Source organism: Rhinoderma darwinii (genome assembly GCF_050947455.1).
Source record: "Rhinoderma darwinii isolate aRhiDar2 chromosome 5 unlocalized genomic scaffold, aRhiDar2.hap1 SUPER_5_unloc_45, whole genome shotgun sequence".
Classification (NCBI taxonomy): Eukaryota; Metazoa; Chordata; class Amphibia; order Anura; family Rhinodermatidae; genus Rhinoderma; species Rhinoderma darwinii.
Window position 1 is genome coordinate 269,558 of NW_027461804.1, and position 15,766 is coordinate 285,323.

Sequence of the window (15,766 nt, forward strand, 5' to 3'; positions counted from 1 at the left end):
ATGGGGCCTCAGAGATAAAAGCCTGGGCCCAGGCAGTGTTGGTCAGTGCTGCTCAGCAGGCAGCACTGGACTGGACTGGATTACAGCTGATACAAGGTGTGAAGGAACAAGGGGTGGCTGTGGGCATGCACTTGCTGCCGCTGCCAGTGTTTATCTGCATGGCAGCAGGGCATTTGGGCGTTGCCAGGAAGGCGTTTTTATGTAGATTCCTCCTCTTTCAGCACTGCATTGTGGTGCAAGCAAAAGAAGCAAATCCTGTCTGGCTTCCTCTCCGGCCTTTATTCACCTCCCGTGTAGCTGTGAGTGTGTGAGCCTGCAGGGCCCCATGGAATTGCCTAGAAGTAGGCTGAATCGCTGCAAGGGCTGAACAGCAGTATCGGGCAGGCTCGGGCAACGCGCGGCCCGTTCGGGTTATCGCTTCTCGGCCTTTTGGCTAAGATCAAGTGTAGTATCTGTTCTTATCAGTTTAATATCTGATACGTCCCCTATCTGGGGACCATATATTAAATGGATTTTTAGAACAGGGAGATGGAAATAGAGCTTGCTCTGTCCACTCCACGCATTGACCTGGTATTGCAGTATTTCCAGGACCGGTGCACCCTTTCCTTATGTGTTGACTAAAAGCAGATTCCAAAAGTGTTTTTTGTCTTTGCTATTGTTTCTGTCTTTCTGAAGGGATCTCCCCTTTTAATCCCATTATTTCAACACCTGTTGGACAATGCATGAGTGATAATGAGCTCATTGATTAAATGCAATTAATGAATAGATTGCCACCTCTTGTTGTGTGTCGTCTGTGTTTCTGTGTTTCCGGCATTTCACATTGGAACACCTCATTCACCTTCCTTGTCTTCTCTCCGCCCTCCCTTTTAGGTAAGTTAAAGAGCTGCACCTGAGCCAGCCACTGATTGATTGATTGATTGATTGATTGATTGATTGATTGATTGATTGATTGATTGATGCAGCACAACAGTCAAATAGTGGAGTGGAGTAGGGGAACAGCAAACAGCCAATAAAGCAGCCCGCCCGCTCGCCTGCCCGCCACAATGGACCTACCTGTGTACACTAGATGGATGTGATGGAATGTACTGTCGTCCCTACATTTCAAGAAGAAGTAAGAATTGCAGTTGCAACAAAGCCTTGCTTGCCTACAAAGAGAGCAGCAATTTGGATTTGTTACTATGTTACCTAGAAGAATAACAAACTGTGCAAGGATGGAGGTTGTAGGAGCAAGGAGAAGTTGTCTGTAAAGTTGGTGGATGCCTATTTTCCATTTTGCAGTCCCTTGTCTCCCTCTTGTGGCCTCCTGGAGGCAACTAGCTGTGCAAAAAAAAGACAGCCTGGCGGCCGGCTGTTGCAGTGTTGCCCTCTCAGGCAACACTGAGTGACTGACTGAGCCTCACCGTCTTATATAAAGTTCAGACGGAACTTTGCACGTGTCATAGTGGAGCCCTCAGGATTCCAGAGCCAGCTTTCTGACATCATAATGGGGCCTCAGAGATAAAAGCCTGGGCCCAGGCAGTGTTGGTCAGTGCTGCTCAGCAGGCAGCACTGGACTGGACTGGATTACAGCTGATACAAGGTGTGAAGGAACAAGGGGTGGCTGTGGGCATGCACTTGCTGCCGCTGCCAGTGTTTATCTGCATGGCAGCAGGGCATTTGGGCGTTGCCAGGAAGGCGTTTTTATGTAGATTCCTCCTCTTTCAGCACTGCATTGTGGTGCAAGCAAAAGAAGCAAATCCTGTCTGGCTTCCTCTCCGGCCTTTATTCACCTCCCGTGTAGCTGTGAGTGTGTGAGCCTGCAGGGCCCCATGGAATTGCCTAGAAGTAGGCTGAATCGCTGCAAGGGCTGAACAGCAGTATCGGGCAGGCTCGGGCAACGCGCGGCCCGTTCGGGTTATCGCTTCTCGGCCTTTTGGCTAAGATCAAGTGTAGTATCTGTTCTTATCAGTTTAATATCTGATACGTCCCCTATCTGGGGACCATATATTAAATGGATTTTTAGAACAGGGAGATGGAAATAGAGCTTGCTCTGTCCACTCCACGCATTGACCTGGTATTGCAGTATTTCCAGGACCGGTGCACCCTTTCCTTATGTGTTGACTAAAAGCAGATTCCAAAAGTGTTTTTTGTCTTTGCTATTGTTTCTGTCTTTCTGAAGGGATCTCCCCTTTTAATCCCATTATTTCAACACCTGTTGGACAATGCATGAGTGATAATGAGCTCATTGATTAAATGCAATTAATGAATAGATTGCCACCTCTTGTTGTGTGTCGTCTGTGTTTCTGTGTTTCCGGCATTTCACATTGGAACACCTCATTCACCTTCCTTGTCTTCTCTCCGCCCTCCCTTTTAGGTAAGTTAAAGAGCTGCACCTGAGCCAGCCACTGATTGATTGATTGATTGATTGATTGATTGATTGATTGATTGATTGATTGATTGATTGATTGATGCAGCACAACAGTCAAATAGTGGAGTGGAGTAGGGGAACAGCAAACAGCCAATAAAGCAGCCCGCCCGCTCGCCTGCCCGCCACAATGGACCTACCTGTGTACACTAGATGGATGTGATGGAATGTACTGTCGTCCCTACATTTCAAGAAGAAGTAAGAATTGCAGTTGCAACAAAGCCTTGCTTGCCTACAAAGAGAGCAGCAATTTGGATTTGTTACTATGTTACCTAGAAGAATAACAAACTGTGCAAGGATGGAGGTTGTAGGAGCAAGGAGAAGTTGTCTGTAAAGTTGGTGGATGCCTATTTTCCATTTTGCAGTCCCTTGTCTCCCTCTTGTGGCCTCCTGGAGGCAACTAGCTGTGCAAAAAAAAGACAGCCTGGCGGCCGGCTGTTGCAGTGTTGCCCTCTCAGGCAACACTGAGTGACTGACTGAGCCTCACCGTCTTATATAAAGTTCAGACGGAACTTTGCACGTGTCATAGTGGAGCCCTCAGGATTCCAGAGCCAGCTTTCTGACATCATAATGGGGCCTCAGAGATAAAAGCCTGGGCCCAGGCAGTGTTGGTCAGTGCTGCTCAGCAGGCAGCACTGGACTGGACTGGATTACAGCTGATACAAGGTGTGAAGGAACAAGGGGTGGCTGTGGGCATGCACTTGCTGCCGCTGCCAGTGTTTATCTGCATGGCTGGCAGCAGGGCATTTGGGCGTTGCCAGGAAGGCGTTTTTATGTAGATTCCTCCTCTTTCAGCACTGCATTGTGGTGCAAGCAAAAGAAGCAAATCCTGTCTGGCTTCCTCTCCGGCCTTTATTCACCTCCCGTGTAGCTGTGAGTGTGTGAGCCTGCAGGGCCCCATGGAATTGCCTAGAAGTAGGCTGAATCGCTGCAAGGGCTGAACAGCAGTATCGGGCAGGCTCGGGCAACGCGCGGCCCGTTCGGGTTATCGCTTCTCGGCCTTTTGGCTAAGATCAAGTGTAGTATCTGTTCTTATCAGTTTAATATCTGATACGTCCCCTATCTGGGGACCATATATTAAATGGATTTTTAGAACAGGGAGATGGAAATAGAGCTTGCTCTGTCCACTCCACGCATTGACCTGGTATTGCAGTATTTCCAGGACCGGTGCACCCTTTCCTTATGTGTTGACTAAAAGCAGATTCCAAAAGTGTTTTTTGTCTTTGCTATTGTTTCTGTCTTTCTGAAGGGATCTCCCCTTTTAATCCCATTATTTCAACACCTGTTGGACAATGCATGAGTGATAATGAGCTCATTGATTAAATGCAATTAATGAATAGATTGCCACCTCTTGTTGTGTGTCGTCTGTGTTTCTGTGTTTCCGGCATTTCACATTGGAACACCTCATTCACCTTCCTTGTCTTCTCTCCGCCCTCCCTTTTAGGTAAGTTAAAGAGCTGCACCTGAGCCAGCCACTGATTGATTGATTGATTGATTGATTGATTGATTGATTGATTGATTGATTGATTGATGCAGCACAACAGTCAAATAGTGGAGTGGAGTAGGGGAACAGCAAACAGCCAATAAAGCAGCCCGCCCGCTCGCCTGCCCGCCACAATGGACCTACCTGTGTACACTAGATGGATGTGATGGAATGTACTGTCGTCCCTACATTTCAAGAAGAAGTAAGAATTGCAGTTGCAACAAAGCCTTGCTTGCCTACAAAGAGAGCAGCAATTTGGATTTGTTACTATGTTACCTAGAAGAATAACAAACTGTGCAAGGATGGAGGTTGTAGGAGCAAGGAGAAGTTGTCTGTAAAGTTGGTGGATGCCTATTTTCCATTTTGCAGTCCCTTGTCTCCCTCTTGTGGCCTCCTGGAGGCAACTAGCTGTGCAAAAAAAAGACAGCCTGGCGGCCGGCTGTTGCAGTGTTGCCCTCTCAGGCAACACTGAGTGACTGACTGAGCCTCACCGTCTTATATAAAGTTCAGACGGAACTTTGCACGTGTCATAGTGGAGCCCTCAGGATTCCAGAGCCAGCTTTCTGACATCATAATGGGGCCTCAGAGATAAAAGCCTGGGCCCAGGCAGTGTTGGTCAGTGCTGCTCAGCAGGCAGCACTGGACTGGACTGGATTACAGCTGATACAAGGTGTGAAGGAACAAGGGGTGGCTGTGGGCATGCACTTGCTGCCGCTGCCAGTGTTTATCTGCATGGCAGCAGGGCATTTGGGCGTTGCCAGGAAGGCGTTTTTATGTAGATTCCTCCTCTTTCAGCACTGCATTGTGGTGCAAGCAAAAGAAGCAAATCCTGTCTGGCTTCCTCTCCGGCCTTTATTCACCTCCCGTGTAGCTGTGAGTGTGTGAGCCTGCAGGGCCCCATGGAATTGCCTAGAAGTAGGCTGAATCGCTGCAAGGGCTGAACAGCAGTATCGGGCAGGCTCGGGCAACGCGCGGCCCGTTCGGGTTATCGCTTCTTGGCCTTTTGGCTAAGATCAAGTGTAGTATCTGTTCTTATCAGTTTAATATCTGATACGTCCCCTATCTGGGGACCATATATTAAATGGATTTTTAGAACAGGGAGATGGAAATAGAGCTTGCTCTGTCCACTCCACGCATTGACCTGGTATTGCAGTATTTCCAGGACCGGTGCACCCTTTCCTTATGTGTTGACTAAAAGCAGATTCCAAAAGTGTTTTTTGTCTTTGCTATTGTTTCTGTCTTTCTGAAGGGATCTCCCCTTTTAATCCCATTATTTCAACACCTGTTGGACAATGCATGAGTGATAATGAGCTCATTGATTAAATGCAATTAATGAATAGATTGCCACCTCTTGTTGTGTGTCGTCTGTGTTTCTGTGTTTCCGGCATTTCACATTGGAACACCTCATTCACCTTCCTTGTCTTCTCTCCGCCCTCCCTTTTAGGTAAGTTAAAGAGCTGCACCTGAGCCAGCCACTGATTGATTGATTGATTGATTGATTGATTGATTGATTGATTGATTGATTGATTGATTGCAGCACAACAGTCAAATAGTGGAGTGGAGTAGGGGAACAGCAAACAGCCAATAAAGCAGCCCGCCCGCTCGCCTGCCCGCCACAATGGACCTACCTGTGTACACTAGATGGATGTGATGGAATGTACTGTCGTCCCTACATTTCAAGAAGAAGTAAGAATTGCAGTTGCAACAAAGCCTTGCTTGCCTACAAAGAGAGCAGCAATTTGGATTTGTTACTATGTTACCTAGAAGAATAACAAACTGTGCAAGGATGGAGGTTGTAGGAGCAAGGAGAAGTTGTCTGTAAAGTTGGTGGATGCCTATTTTCCATTTTGCAGTCCCTTGTCTCCCTCTTGTGGCCTCCTGGAGGCAACTAGCTGTGCAAAAAAAAGACAGCCTGGCGGCCGGCTGTTGCAGTGTTGCCCTCTCAGGCAACACTGAGTGACTGACTGAGCCTCACCGTCTTATATAAAGTTCAGACGGAACTTTGCACGTGTCATAGTGGAGCCCTCAGGATTCCAGAGCCAGCTTTCTGACATCATAATGGGGCCTCAGAGATAAAAGCCTGGGCCCAGGCAGTGTTGGTCAGTGCTGCTCAGCAGGCAGCACTGGACTGGACTGGATTACAGCTGATACAAGGTGTGAAGGAACAAGGGGTGGCTGTGGGCATGCACTTGCTGCCGCTGCCAGTGTTTATCTGCATGGCAGCAGGGCATTTGGGCGTTGCCAGGAAGGCGTTTTTATGTAGATTCCTCCTCTTTCAGCACTGCATTGTGGTGCAAGCAAAAGAAGCAAATCCTGTCTGGCTTCCTCTCCGGCCTTTATTCACCTCCCGTGTAGCTGTGAGTGTGTGAGCCTGCAGGGCCCCATGGAATTGCCTAGAAGTAGGCTGAATCGCTGCAAGGGCTGAACAGCAGTATCGGGCAGGCTCGGGCAACGCGCGGCCCGTTCGGGTTATCGCTTCTCGGCCTTTTGGCTAAGATCAAGTGTAGTATCTGTTCTTATCAGTTTAATATCTGATACGTCCCCTATCTGGGGACCATATATTAAATGGATTTTTAGAACAGGGAGATGGAAATAGAGCTTGCTCTGTCCACTCCACGCATTGACCTGGTATTGCAGTATTTCCAGGACCGGTGCACCCTTTCCTTATGTGTTGACTAAAAGCAGATTCCAAAAGTGTTTTTTGTCTTTGCTATTGTTTCTGTCTTTCTGAAGGGATCTCCCCTTTTAATCCCATTATTTCAACACCTGTTGGACAATGCATGAGTGATAATGAGCTCATTGATTAAATGCAATTAATGAATAGATTGCCACCTCTTGTTGTGTGTCGTCTGTGTTTCTGTGTTTCCGGCATTTCACATTGGAACACCTCATTCACCTTCCTTGTCTTCTCTCCGCCCTCCCTTTTAGGTAAGTTAAAGAGCTGCACCTGAGCCAGCCACTGATTGATTGATTGATTGATTGATTGATTGATTGATTGATTGATTGATTGATTGATTGATGCAGCACAACAGTCAAATAGTGGAGTGGAGTAGGGGAACAGCAAACAGCCAATAAAGCAGCCCGCCCGCTCGCCTGCCCGCCACAATGGACCTACCTGTGTACACTAGATGGATGTGATGGAATGTACTGTCGTCCCTACATTTCAAGAAGAAGTAAGAATTGCAGTTGCAACAAAGCCTTGCTTGCCTACAAAGAGAGCAGCAATTTGGATTTGTTACTATGTTACCTAGAAGAATAACAAACTGTGCAAGGATGGAGGTTGTAGGAGCAAGGAGAAGTTGTCTGTAAAGTTGGTGGATGCCTATTTTCCATTTTGCAGTCCCTTGTCTCCCTCTTGTGGCCTCCTGGAGGCAACTAGCTGTGCAAAAAAAAGACAGCCTGGCGGCCGGCTGTTGCAGTGTTGCCCTCTCAGGCAACACTGAGTGACTGACTGAGCCTCACCGTCTTATATAAAGTTCAGACGGAACTTTGCACGTGTCATAGTGGAGCCCTCAGGATTCCAGAGCCAGCTTTCTGACATCATAATGGGGCCTCAGAGATAAAAGCCTGGGCCCAGGCAGTGTTGGTCAGTGCTGCTCAGCAGGCAGCACTGGACTGGACTGGATTACAGCTGATACAAGGTGTGAAGGAACAAGGGGTGGCTGTGGGCATGCACTTGCTGCCGCTGCCAGTGTTTATCTGCATGGCAGCAGGGCATTTGGGCGTTGCCAGGAAGGCGTTTTTATGTAGATTCCTCCTCTTTCAGCACTGCATTGTGGTGCAAGCAAAAGAAGCAAATCCTGTCTGGCTTCCTCTCCGGCCTTTATTCACCTCCCGTGTAGCTGTGAGTGTGTGAGCCTGCAGGGCCCCATGGAATTGCCTAGAAGTAGGCTGAATCGCTGCAAGGGCTGAACAGCAGTATCGGGCAGGCTCGGGCAACGCGCGGCCCGTTCGGGTTATCGCTTCTCGGCCTTTTGGCTAAGATCAAGTGTAGTATCTGTTCTTATCAGTTTAATATCTGATACGTCCCCTATCTGGGGACCATATATTAAATGGATTTTTAGAACAGGGAGATGGAAATAGAGCTTGCTCTGTCCACTCCACGCATTGACCTGGTATTGCAGTATTTCCAGGACCGGTGCACCCTTTCCTTATGTGTTGACTAAAAGCAGATTCCAAAAGTGTTTTTTGTCTTTGCTATTGTTTCTGTCTTTCTGAAGGGATCTCCCCTTTTAATCCCATTATTTCAACACCTGTTGGACAATGCATGAGTGATAATGAGCTCATTGATTAAATGCAATTAATGAATAGATTGCCACCTCTTGTTGTGTGTCGTCTGTGTTTCTGTGTTTCCGGCATTTCACATTGGAACACCTCATTCACCTTCCTTGTCTTCTCTCCGCCCTCCCTTTTAGGTAAGTTAAAGAGCTGCACCTGAGCCAGCCACTGATTGATTGATTGATTGATTGATTGATTGATTGATTGATTGATTGATTGATTGATGCAGCACAACAGTCAAATAGTGGAGTGGAGTAGGGGAACAGCAAACAGCCAATAAAGCAGCCCGCCCGCTCGCCTGCCCGCCACAATGGACCTACCTGTGTACACTAGATGGATGTGATGGAATGTACTGTCGTCCCTACATTTCAAGAAGAAGTAAGAATTGCAGTTGCAACAAAGCCTTGCTTGCCTACAAAGAGAGCAGCAATTTGGATTTGTTACTATGTTACCTAGAAGAATAACAAACTGTGCAAGGATGGAGGTTGTAGGAGCAAGGAGAAGTTGTCTGTAAAGTTGGTGGATGCCTATTTTCCATTTTGCAGTCCCTTGTCTCCCTCTTGTGGCCTCCTGGAGGCAACTAGCTGTGCAAAAAAAAGACAGCCTGGCGGCCGGCTGTTGCAGTGTTGCCCTCTCAGGCAACACTGAGTGACTGACTGAGCCTCACCGTCTTATATAAAGTTCAGACGGAACTTTGCACGTGTCATAGTGGAGCCCTCAGGATTCCAGAGCCAGCTTTCTGACATCATAATGGGGCCTCAGAGATAAAAGCCTGGGCCCAGGCAGTGTTGGTCAGTGCTGCTCAGCAGGCAGCACTGGACTGGACTGGATTACAGCTGATACAAGGTGTGAAGGAACAAGGGGTGGCTGTGGGCATGCACTTGCTGCCGCTGCCAGTGTTTATCTGCATGGCAGCAGGGCATTTGGGCGTTGCCAGGAAGGCGTTTTTATGTAGATTCCTCCTCTTTCAGCACTGCATTGTGGTGCAAGCAAAAGAAGCAAATCCTGTCTGGCTTCCTCTCCGGCCTTTATTCACCTCCCGTGTAGCTGTGAGTGTGTGAGCCTGCAGGGCCCCATGGAATTGCCTAGAAGTAGGCTGAATCGCTGCAAGGGCTGAACAGCAGTATCGGGCAGGCTCGGGCAACGCGCGGCCCGTTCGGGTTATCGCTTCTCGGCCTTTTGGCTAAGATCAAGTGTAGTATCTGTTCTTATCAGTTTAATATCTGATACGTCCCCTATCTGGGGACCATATATTAAATGGATTTTTAGAACAGGGAGATGGAAATAGAGCTTGCTCTGTCCACTCCACGCATTGACCTGGTATTGCAGTATTTCCAGGACCGGTGCACCCTTTCCTTATGTGTTGACTAAAAGCAGATTCCAAAAGTGTTTTTTGTCTTTGCTATTGTTTCTGTCTTTCTGAAGGGATCTCCCCTTTTAATCCCATTATTTCAACACCTGTTGGACAATGCATGAGTGATAATGAGCTCATTGATTAAATGCAATTAATGAATAGATTGCCACCTCTTGTTGTGTGTCGTCTGTGTTTCTGTGTTTCCGGCATTTCACATTGGAACACCTCATTCACCTTCCTTGTCTTCTCTCCGCCCTCCCTTTTAGGTAAGTTAAAGAGCTGCACCTGAGCCAGCCACTGATTGATTGATTGATTGATTGATTGATTGATTGATTGATTGATTGATTGATTGATGCAGCACAACAGTCAAATAGTGGAGTGGAGTAGGGGAACAGCAAACAGCCAATAAAGCAGCCCGCCCGCTCGCCTGCCCGCCACAATGGACCTACCTGTGTACACTAGATGGATGTGATGGAATGTACTGTCGTCCCTACATTTCAAGAAGAAGTAAGAATTGCAGTTGCAACAAAGCCTTGCTTGCCTACAAAGAGAGCAGCAATTTGGATTTGTTACTATGTTACCTAGAAGAATAACAAACTGTGCAAGGATGGAGGTTGTAGGAGCAAGGAGAAGTTGTCTGTAAAGTTGGTGGATGCCTATTTTCCATTTTGCAGTCCCTTGTCTCCCTCTTGTGGCCTCCTGGAGGCAACTAGCTGTGCAAAAAAAAGACAGCCTGGCGGCCGGCTGTTGCAGTGTTGCCCTCTCAGGCAACACTGAGTGACTGACTGAGCCTCACCGTCTTATATAAAGTTCAGACGGAACTTTGCACGTGTCATAGTGGAGCCCTCAGGATTCCAGAGCCAGCTTTCTGACATCATAATGGGGCCTCAGAGATAAAAGCCTGGGCCCAGGCAGTGTTGGTCAGTGCTGCTCAGCAGGCAGCACTGGACTGGACTGGATTACAGCTGATACAAGGTGTGAAGGAACAAGGGGTGGCTGTGGGCATGCACTTGCTGCCGCTGCCAGTGTTTATCTGCATGGCAGCAGGGCATTTGGGCGTTGCCAGGAAGGCGTTTTTATGTAGATTCCTCCTCTTTCAGCACTGCATTGTGGTGCAAGCAAAAGAAGCAAATCCTGTCTGGCTTCCTCTCCGGCCTTTATTCACCTCCCGTGTAGCTGTGAGTGTGTGAGCCTGCAGGGCCCCATGGAATTGCCTAGAAGTAGGCTGAATCGCTGCAAGGGCTGAACAGCAGTATCGGGCAGGCTCGGGCAACGCGCGGCCCGTTCGGGTTATCGCTTCTCGGCCTTTTGGCTAAGATCAAGTGTAGTATCTGTTCTTATCAGTTTAATATCTGATACGTCCCCTATCTGGGGACCATATATTAAATGGATTTTTAGAACAGGGAGATGGAAATAGAGCTTGCTCTGTCCACTCCACGCATTGACCTGGTATTGCAGTATTTCCAGGACCGGTGCACCCTTTCCTTATGTGTTGACTAAAAGCAGATTCCAAAAGTGTTTTTTGTCTTTGCTATTGTTTCTGTCTTTCTGAAGGGATCTCCCCTTTTAATCCCATTATTTCAACACCTGTTGGACAATGCATGAGTGATAATGAGCTCATTGATTAAATGCAATTAATGAATAGATTGCCACCTCTTGTTGTGTGTCGTCTGTGTTTCTGTGTTTCCGGCATTTCACATTGGAACACCTCATTCACCTTCCTTGTCTTCTCTCCGCCCTCCCTTTTAGGTAAGTTAAAGAGCTGCACCTGAGCCAGCCACTGATTGATTGATTGATTGATTGATTGATTGATTGATTGATTGATTGATTGATTGATTGATTGATTGATGCAGCACAACAGTCAAATAGTGGAGTGGAGTAGGGGAACAGCAAACAGCCAATAAAGCAGCCCGCCCGCTCGCCTGCCCGCCACAATGGACCTACCTGTGTACACTAGATGGATGTGATGGAATGTACTGTCGTCCCTACATTTCAAGAAGAAGTAAGAATTGCAGTTGCAACAAAGCCTTGCTTGCCTACAAAGAGAGCAGCAATTTGGATTTGTTACTATGTTACCTAGAAGAATAACAAACTGTGCAAGGATGGAGGTTGTAGGAGCAAGGAGAAGTTGTCTGTAAAGTTGGTGGATGCCTATTTTCCATTTTGCAGTCCCTTGTCTCCCTCTTGTGGCCTCCTGGAGGCAACTAGCTGTGCAAAAAAAAGACAGCCTGGCGGCCGGCTGTTGCAGTGTTGCCCTCTCAGGCAACACTGAGTGACTGACTGAGCCTCACCGTCTTATATAAAGTTCAGACGGAACTTTGCACGTGTCATAGTGGAGCCCTCAGGATTCCAGAGCCAGCTTTCTGACATCATAATGGGGCCTCAGAGATAAAAGCCTGGGCCCAGGCAGTGTTGGTCAGTGCTGCTCAGCAGGCAGCACTGGACTGGACTGGATTACAGCTGATACAAGGTGTGAAGGAACAAGGGGTGGCTGTGGGCATGCACTTGCTGCCGCTGCCAGTGTTTATCTGCATGGCAGCAGGGCATTTGGGCGTTGCCAGGAAGGCGTTTTTATGTAGATTCCTCCTCTTTCAGCACTGCATTGTGGTGCAAGCAAAAGAAGCAAATCCTGTCTGGCTTCCTCTCCGGCCTTTATTCACCTCCCGTGTAGCTGTGAGTGTGTGAGCCTGCAGGGCCCCATGGAATTGCCTAGAAGTAGGCTGAATCGCTGCAAGGGCTGAACAGCAGTATCGGGCAGGCTCGGGCAACGCGCGGCCCGTTCGGGTTATCGCTTCTCGGCCTTTTGGCTAAGATCAAGTGTAGTATCTGTTCTTATCAGTTTAATATCTGATACGTCCCCTATCTGGGGACCATATATTAAATGGATTTTTAGAACAGGGAGATGGAAATAGAGCTTGCTCTGTCCACTCCACGCATTGACCTGGTATTGCAGTATTTCCAGGACCGGTGCACCCTTTCCTTATGTGTTGACTAAAAGCAGATTCCAAAAGTGTTTTTTGTCTTTGCTATTGTTTCTGTCTTTCTGAAGGGATCTCCTCTTTTAATCCCATTATTTCAACACCTGTTGGACAATGCATGAGTGATAATGAGCTCATTGATTAAATGCAATTAATGAATAGATTGCCACCTCTTGTTGTGTGTCGTCTGTGTTTCTGTGTTTCCGGCATTTCACATTGGAACACCTCATTCACCTTCCTTGTCTTCTCTCCGCCCTCCCTTTTAGGTAAGTTAAAGAGCTGCACCTGAGCCAGCCACTGATTGATTGATTGATTGATTGATTGATTGATTGATTGATTGATGCAGCACAACAGTCAAATAGTGGAGTGGAGTAGGGGAACAGCAAACAGCCAATAAAGCAGCCCGCCCGCTCGCCTGCCCGCCACAATGGACCTACCTGTGTACACTAGATGGATGTGATGGAATGTACTGTCGTCCCTACATTTTAAGAAGAAGTAAGAATTGCAGTTGCAACAAAGCCTTGCTTGCCTACAAAGAGAGCAGCAATTTGGATTTGTTACTATGTTACCTAGAAGAATAACAAACTGTGCAAGGATGGAGGTTGTAGGAGCAAGGAGAAGTTGTCTGTAAAGTTGGTGGATGCCTATTTTCCATTTTGCAGTCCCTTGTCTCCCTCTTGTGGCCTCCTGGAGGCAACTAGCTGTGCAAAAAAAAGACAGCCTGGCGGCCGGCTGTTGCAGTGTTGCCCTCTCAGGCAACACTGAGTGACTGACTGAGCCTCACCGTCTTATATAAAGTTCAGACGGAACTTTGCACGTGTCATAGTGGAGCCCTCAGGATTCCAGAGCCAGCTTTCTGACATCATAATGGGGCCTCAGAGATAAAAGCCTGGGCCCAGGCAGTGTTGGTCAGTGCTGCTCAGCAGGCAGCACTGGACTGGACTGGATTACAGCTGATACAAGGTGTGAAGGAACAAGGGGTGGCTGTGGGCATGCACTTGCTGCCGCTGCCAGTGTTTATCTGCATGGCAGCAGGGCATTTGGGCGTTGCCAGGAAGGCGTTTTTATGTAGATTCCTCCTCTTTCAGCACTGCATTGTGGTGCAAGCAAAAGAAGCAAATCCTGTCTGGCTTCCTCTCCGGCCTTTATTCACCTCCCGTGTAGCTGTGAGTGTGTGAGCCTGCAGGGCCCCATGGAATTGCCTAGAAGTAGGCTGAATCGCTGCAAGGGCTGAACAGCAGTATCGGGCAGGCTCGGGCAACGCGCGGCCCGTTCGGGTTATCGCTTCTCGGCCTTTTGGCTAAGATCAAGTGTAGTATCTGTTCTTATCAGTTTAATATCTGATACGTCCCCTATCTGGGGACCATATATTAAATGGATTTTTAGAACAGGGAGATGGAAATAGAGCTTGCTCTGTCCACTCCACGCATTGACCTGGTATTGCAGTATTTCCAGGACCGGTGCACCCTTTCCTTATGTGTTGACTAAAAGCAGATTCCAAAAGTGTTTTTTGTCTTTGCTATTGTTTCTGTCTTTCTGAAGGGATCTCCCCTTTTAATCCCATTATTTCAACACCTGTTGGACAATGCATGAGTGATAATGAGCTCATTGATTAAATGCAATTAATGAATAGATTGCCACCTCTTGTTGTGTGTCGTCTGTGTTTCTGTGTTTCCGGCATTTCACATTGGAACACCTCATTCACCTTCCTTGTCTTCTCTCCGCCCTCCCTTTTAGGTAAGTTAAAGAGCTGCACCTGAGCCAGCCACTGATTGATTGATTGATTGATTGATTGATTGATTGATTGATTGATTGATTGATTGATGCAGCACAACAGTCAAATAGTGGAGTGGAGTAGGGGAACAGCAAACAGCCAATAAAGCAGCCCGCCCGCTCGCCTGCCCGCCACAATGGACCTACCTGTGTACACTAGATGGATGTGATGGAATGTACTGTCGTCCCTACATTTCAAGAAGAAGTAAGAATTGCAGTTGCAACAAAGCCTTGCTTGCCTACAAAGAGAGCAGCAATTTGGATTTGTTACTATGTTACCTAGAAGAATAACAAACTGTGCAAGGATGGAGGTTGTAGGAGCAAGGAGAAGTTGTCTGTAAAGTTGGTGGATGCCTATTTTCCATTTTGCAGTCCCTTGTCTCCCTCTTGTGGCCTCCTGGAGGCAACTAGCTGTGCAAAAAAAAGACAGCCTGGCGGCCGGCTGTTGCAGTGTTGCCCTCTCAGGCAACACTGAGTGACTGACTGAGCCTCACCGTCTTATATAAAGTTCAGACGGAACTTTGCACGTGTCATAGTGGAGCCCTCAGGATTCCAGAGCCAGCTTTCTGACATCATAATGGGGCCTCAGAGATAAAAGCCTGGGCCCAGGCAGTGTTGGTCAGTGCTGCTCAGCAGGCAGCACTGGACTGGACTGGATTACAGCTGATACAAGGTGTGAAGGAACAAGGGGTGGCTGTGGGCATGCACTTGCTGCCGCTGCCAGTGTTTATCTGCATGGCAGCAGGGCATTTGGGCGTTGCCAGGAAGGCGTTTTTATGTAGATTCCTCCTCTTTCAGCACTGCATTGTGGTGCAAGCAAAAGAAGCAAATCCTGTCTGGCTTCCTCTCCGGCCTTTATTCACCTCCCGTGTAGCTGTGAGTGTGTGAGCCTGCAGGGCCCCATGGAATTGCCTAGAAGTAGGCTGAATCGCTGCAAGGGCTGAACAGCAGTATCGGGCAGGCTCGGGCAACGCGCGGCCCGTTCGGGTTATCGCTTCTCGGCCTTTTGGCTAAGATCAAGTGTAGTATCTGTTCTTATCAGTTTAATATCTGATACGTCCCCTATCTGGGGACCATATATTAAATGGATTTTTAGAACAGGGAGATGGAAATAGAGCTTGCTCTGTCCACTCCACGCATTGACCTGGTATTGCAGTATTTCCAGGACCGGTGCACCCTTTCCTTATGTGTTGACTAAAAGCAGATTCCAAAAGTGTTTTTTGTCTTTGCTATTGTTTCTGTCTTTCTGAAGGGATCTCCTCTTTTAATCCCATTATTTCAACACCTGTTGGACAATGCATGAGTGATAATGAGCTCATTGATTAAATGCAATTAATGAATAGATTGCCACCTCTTGTTGTGTGTCGTCTGTGTTTCTGTGTTTCCGGCATTTCACATTGGAACACCTCATTCACCTTCCTTGTCTTCTCTCCGCCCTCCCTTTTAGGTAAGTTAAAGAGCTGCACCTGAGCCAGCCACTGATTGATTGATTGATT

General features: G+C 47.7%; 11 non-coding genes across 11 annotated transcripts; all 11 read left to right on the top strand.

Annotated features, from left to right (window-relative positions):
* The first annotated feature begins 413 nt into the window (after positions 1–413).
* On the top strand, positions 414–604 carry LOC142693978 (U2 spliceosomal RNA). The gene has a single exon (XR_012862261.1). It is a non-coding gene; the product is annotated as a U2 spliceosomal RNA (small nuclear RNA).
* Positions 605–1,896: 1,292 nt separating this feature from the next.
* On the top strand, positions 1,897–2,087 carry LOC142693979 (U2 spliceosomal RNA). Its single transcript, XR_012862262.1, has one exon. It is a non-coding gene; the product is annotated as a U2 spliceosomal RNA (small nuclear RNA).
* Positions 2,088–3,391: 1,304 nt separating this feature from the next.
* LOC142693980 (U2 spliceosomal RNA) lies at positions 3,392–3,582 on the top strand. The gene has a single exon (XR_012862263.1). It is a non-coding gene; the product is annotated as a U2 spliceosomal RNA (small nuclear RNA).
* A 1,292-nt stretch (positions 3,583–4,874) lies between these two features.
* LOC142694376 (U2 spliceosomal RNA) lies at positions 4,875–5,065 on the top strand. Its single transcript, XR_012862621.1, has one exon. It is a non-coding gene; the product is annotated as a U2 spliceosomal RNA (small nuclear RNA).
* Positions 5,066–6,358: 1,293 nt separating this feature from the next.
* Positions 6,359–6,549, top strand: LOC142693981 (U2 spliceosomal RNA). The gene has a single exon (XR_012862264.1). It is a non-coding gene; the product is annotated as a U2 spliceosomal RNA (small nuclear RNA).
* Positions 6,550–7,845: 1,296 nt separating this feature from the next.
* On the top strand, positions 7,846–8,036 carry LOC142693983 (U2 spliceosomal RNA). The gene has a single exon (XR_012862266.1). It is a non-coding gene; the product is annotated as a U2 spliceosomal RNA (small nuclear RNA).
* Positions 8,037–9,328: 1,292 nt separating this feature from the next.
* Positions 9,329–9,519, top strand: LOC142693984 (U2 spliceosomal RNA). Its single transcript, XR_012862267.1, has one exon. It is a non-coding gene; the product is annotated as a U2 spliceosomal RNA (small nuclear RNA).
* Positions 9,520–10,811: 1,292 nt separating this feature from the next.
* On the top strand, positions 10,812–11,002 carry LOC142693985 (U2 spliceosomal RNA). Its single transcript, XR_012862268.1, has one exon. It is a non-coding gene; the product is annotated as a U2 spliceosomal RNA (small nuclear RNA).
* A 1,304-nt stretch (positions 11,003–12,306) lies between these two features.
* Positions 12,307–12,497, top strand: LOC142693986 (U2 spliceosomal RNA). The gene has a single exon (XR_012862269.1). It is a non-coding gene; the product is annotated as a U2 spliceosomal RNA (small nuclear RNA).
* Positions 12,498–13,777: 1,280 nt separating this feature from the next.
* On the top strand, positions 13,778–13,968 carry LOC142693988 (U2 spliceosomal RNA). Its single transcript, XR_012862270.1, has one exon. It is a non-coding gene; the product is annotated as a U2 spliceosomal RNA (small nuclear RNA).
* A 1,292-nt stretch (positions 13,969–15,260) lies between these two features.
* On the top strand, positions 15,261–15,451 carry LOC142693989 (U2 spliceosomal RNA). The gene has a single exon (XR_012862271.1). It is a non-coding gene; the product is annotated as a U2 spliceosomal RNA (small nuclear RNA).
* Positions 15,452–15,766: the final 315 nt, after the last annotated feature.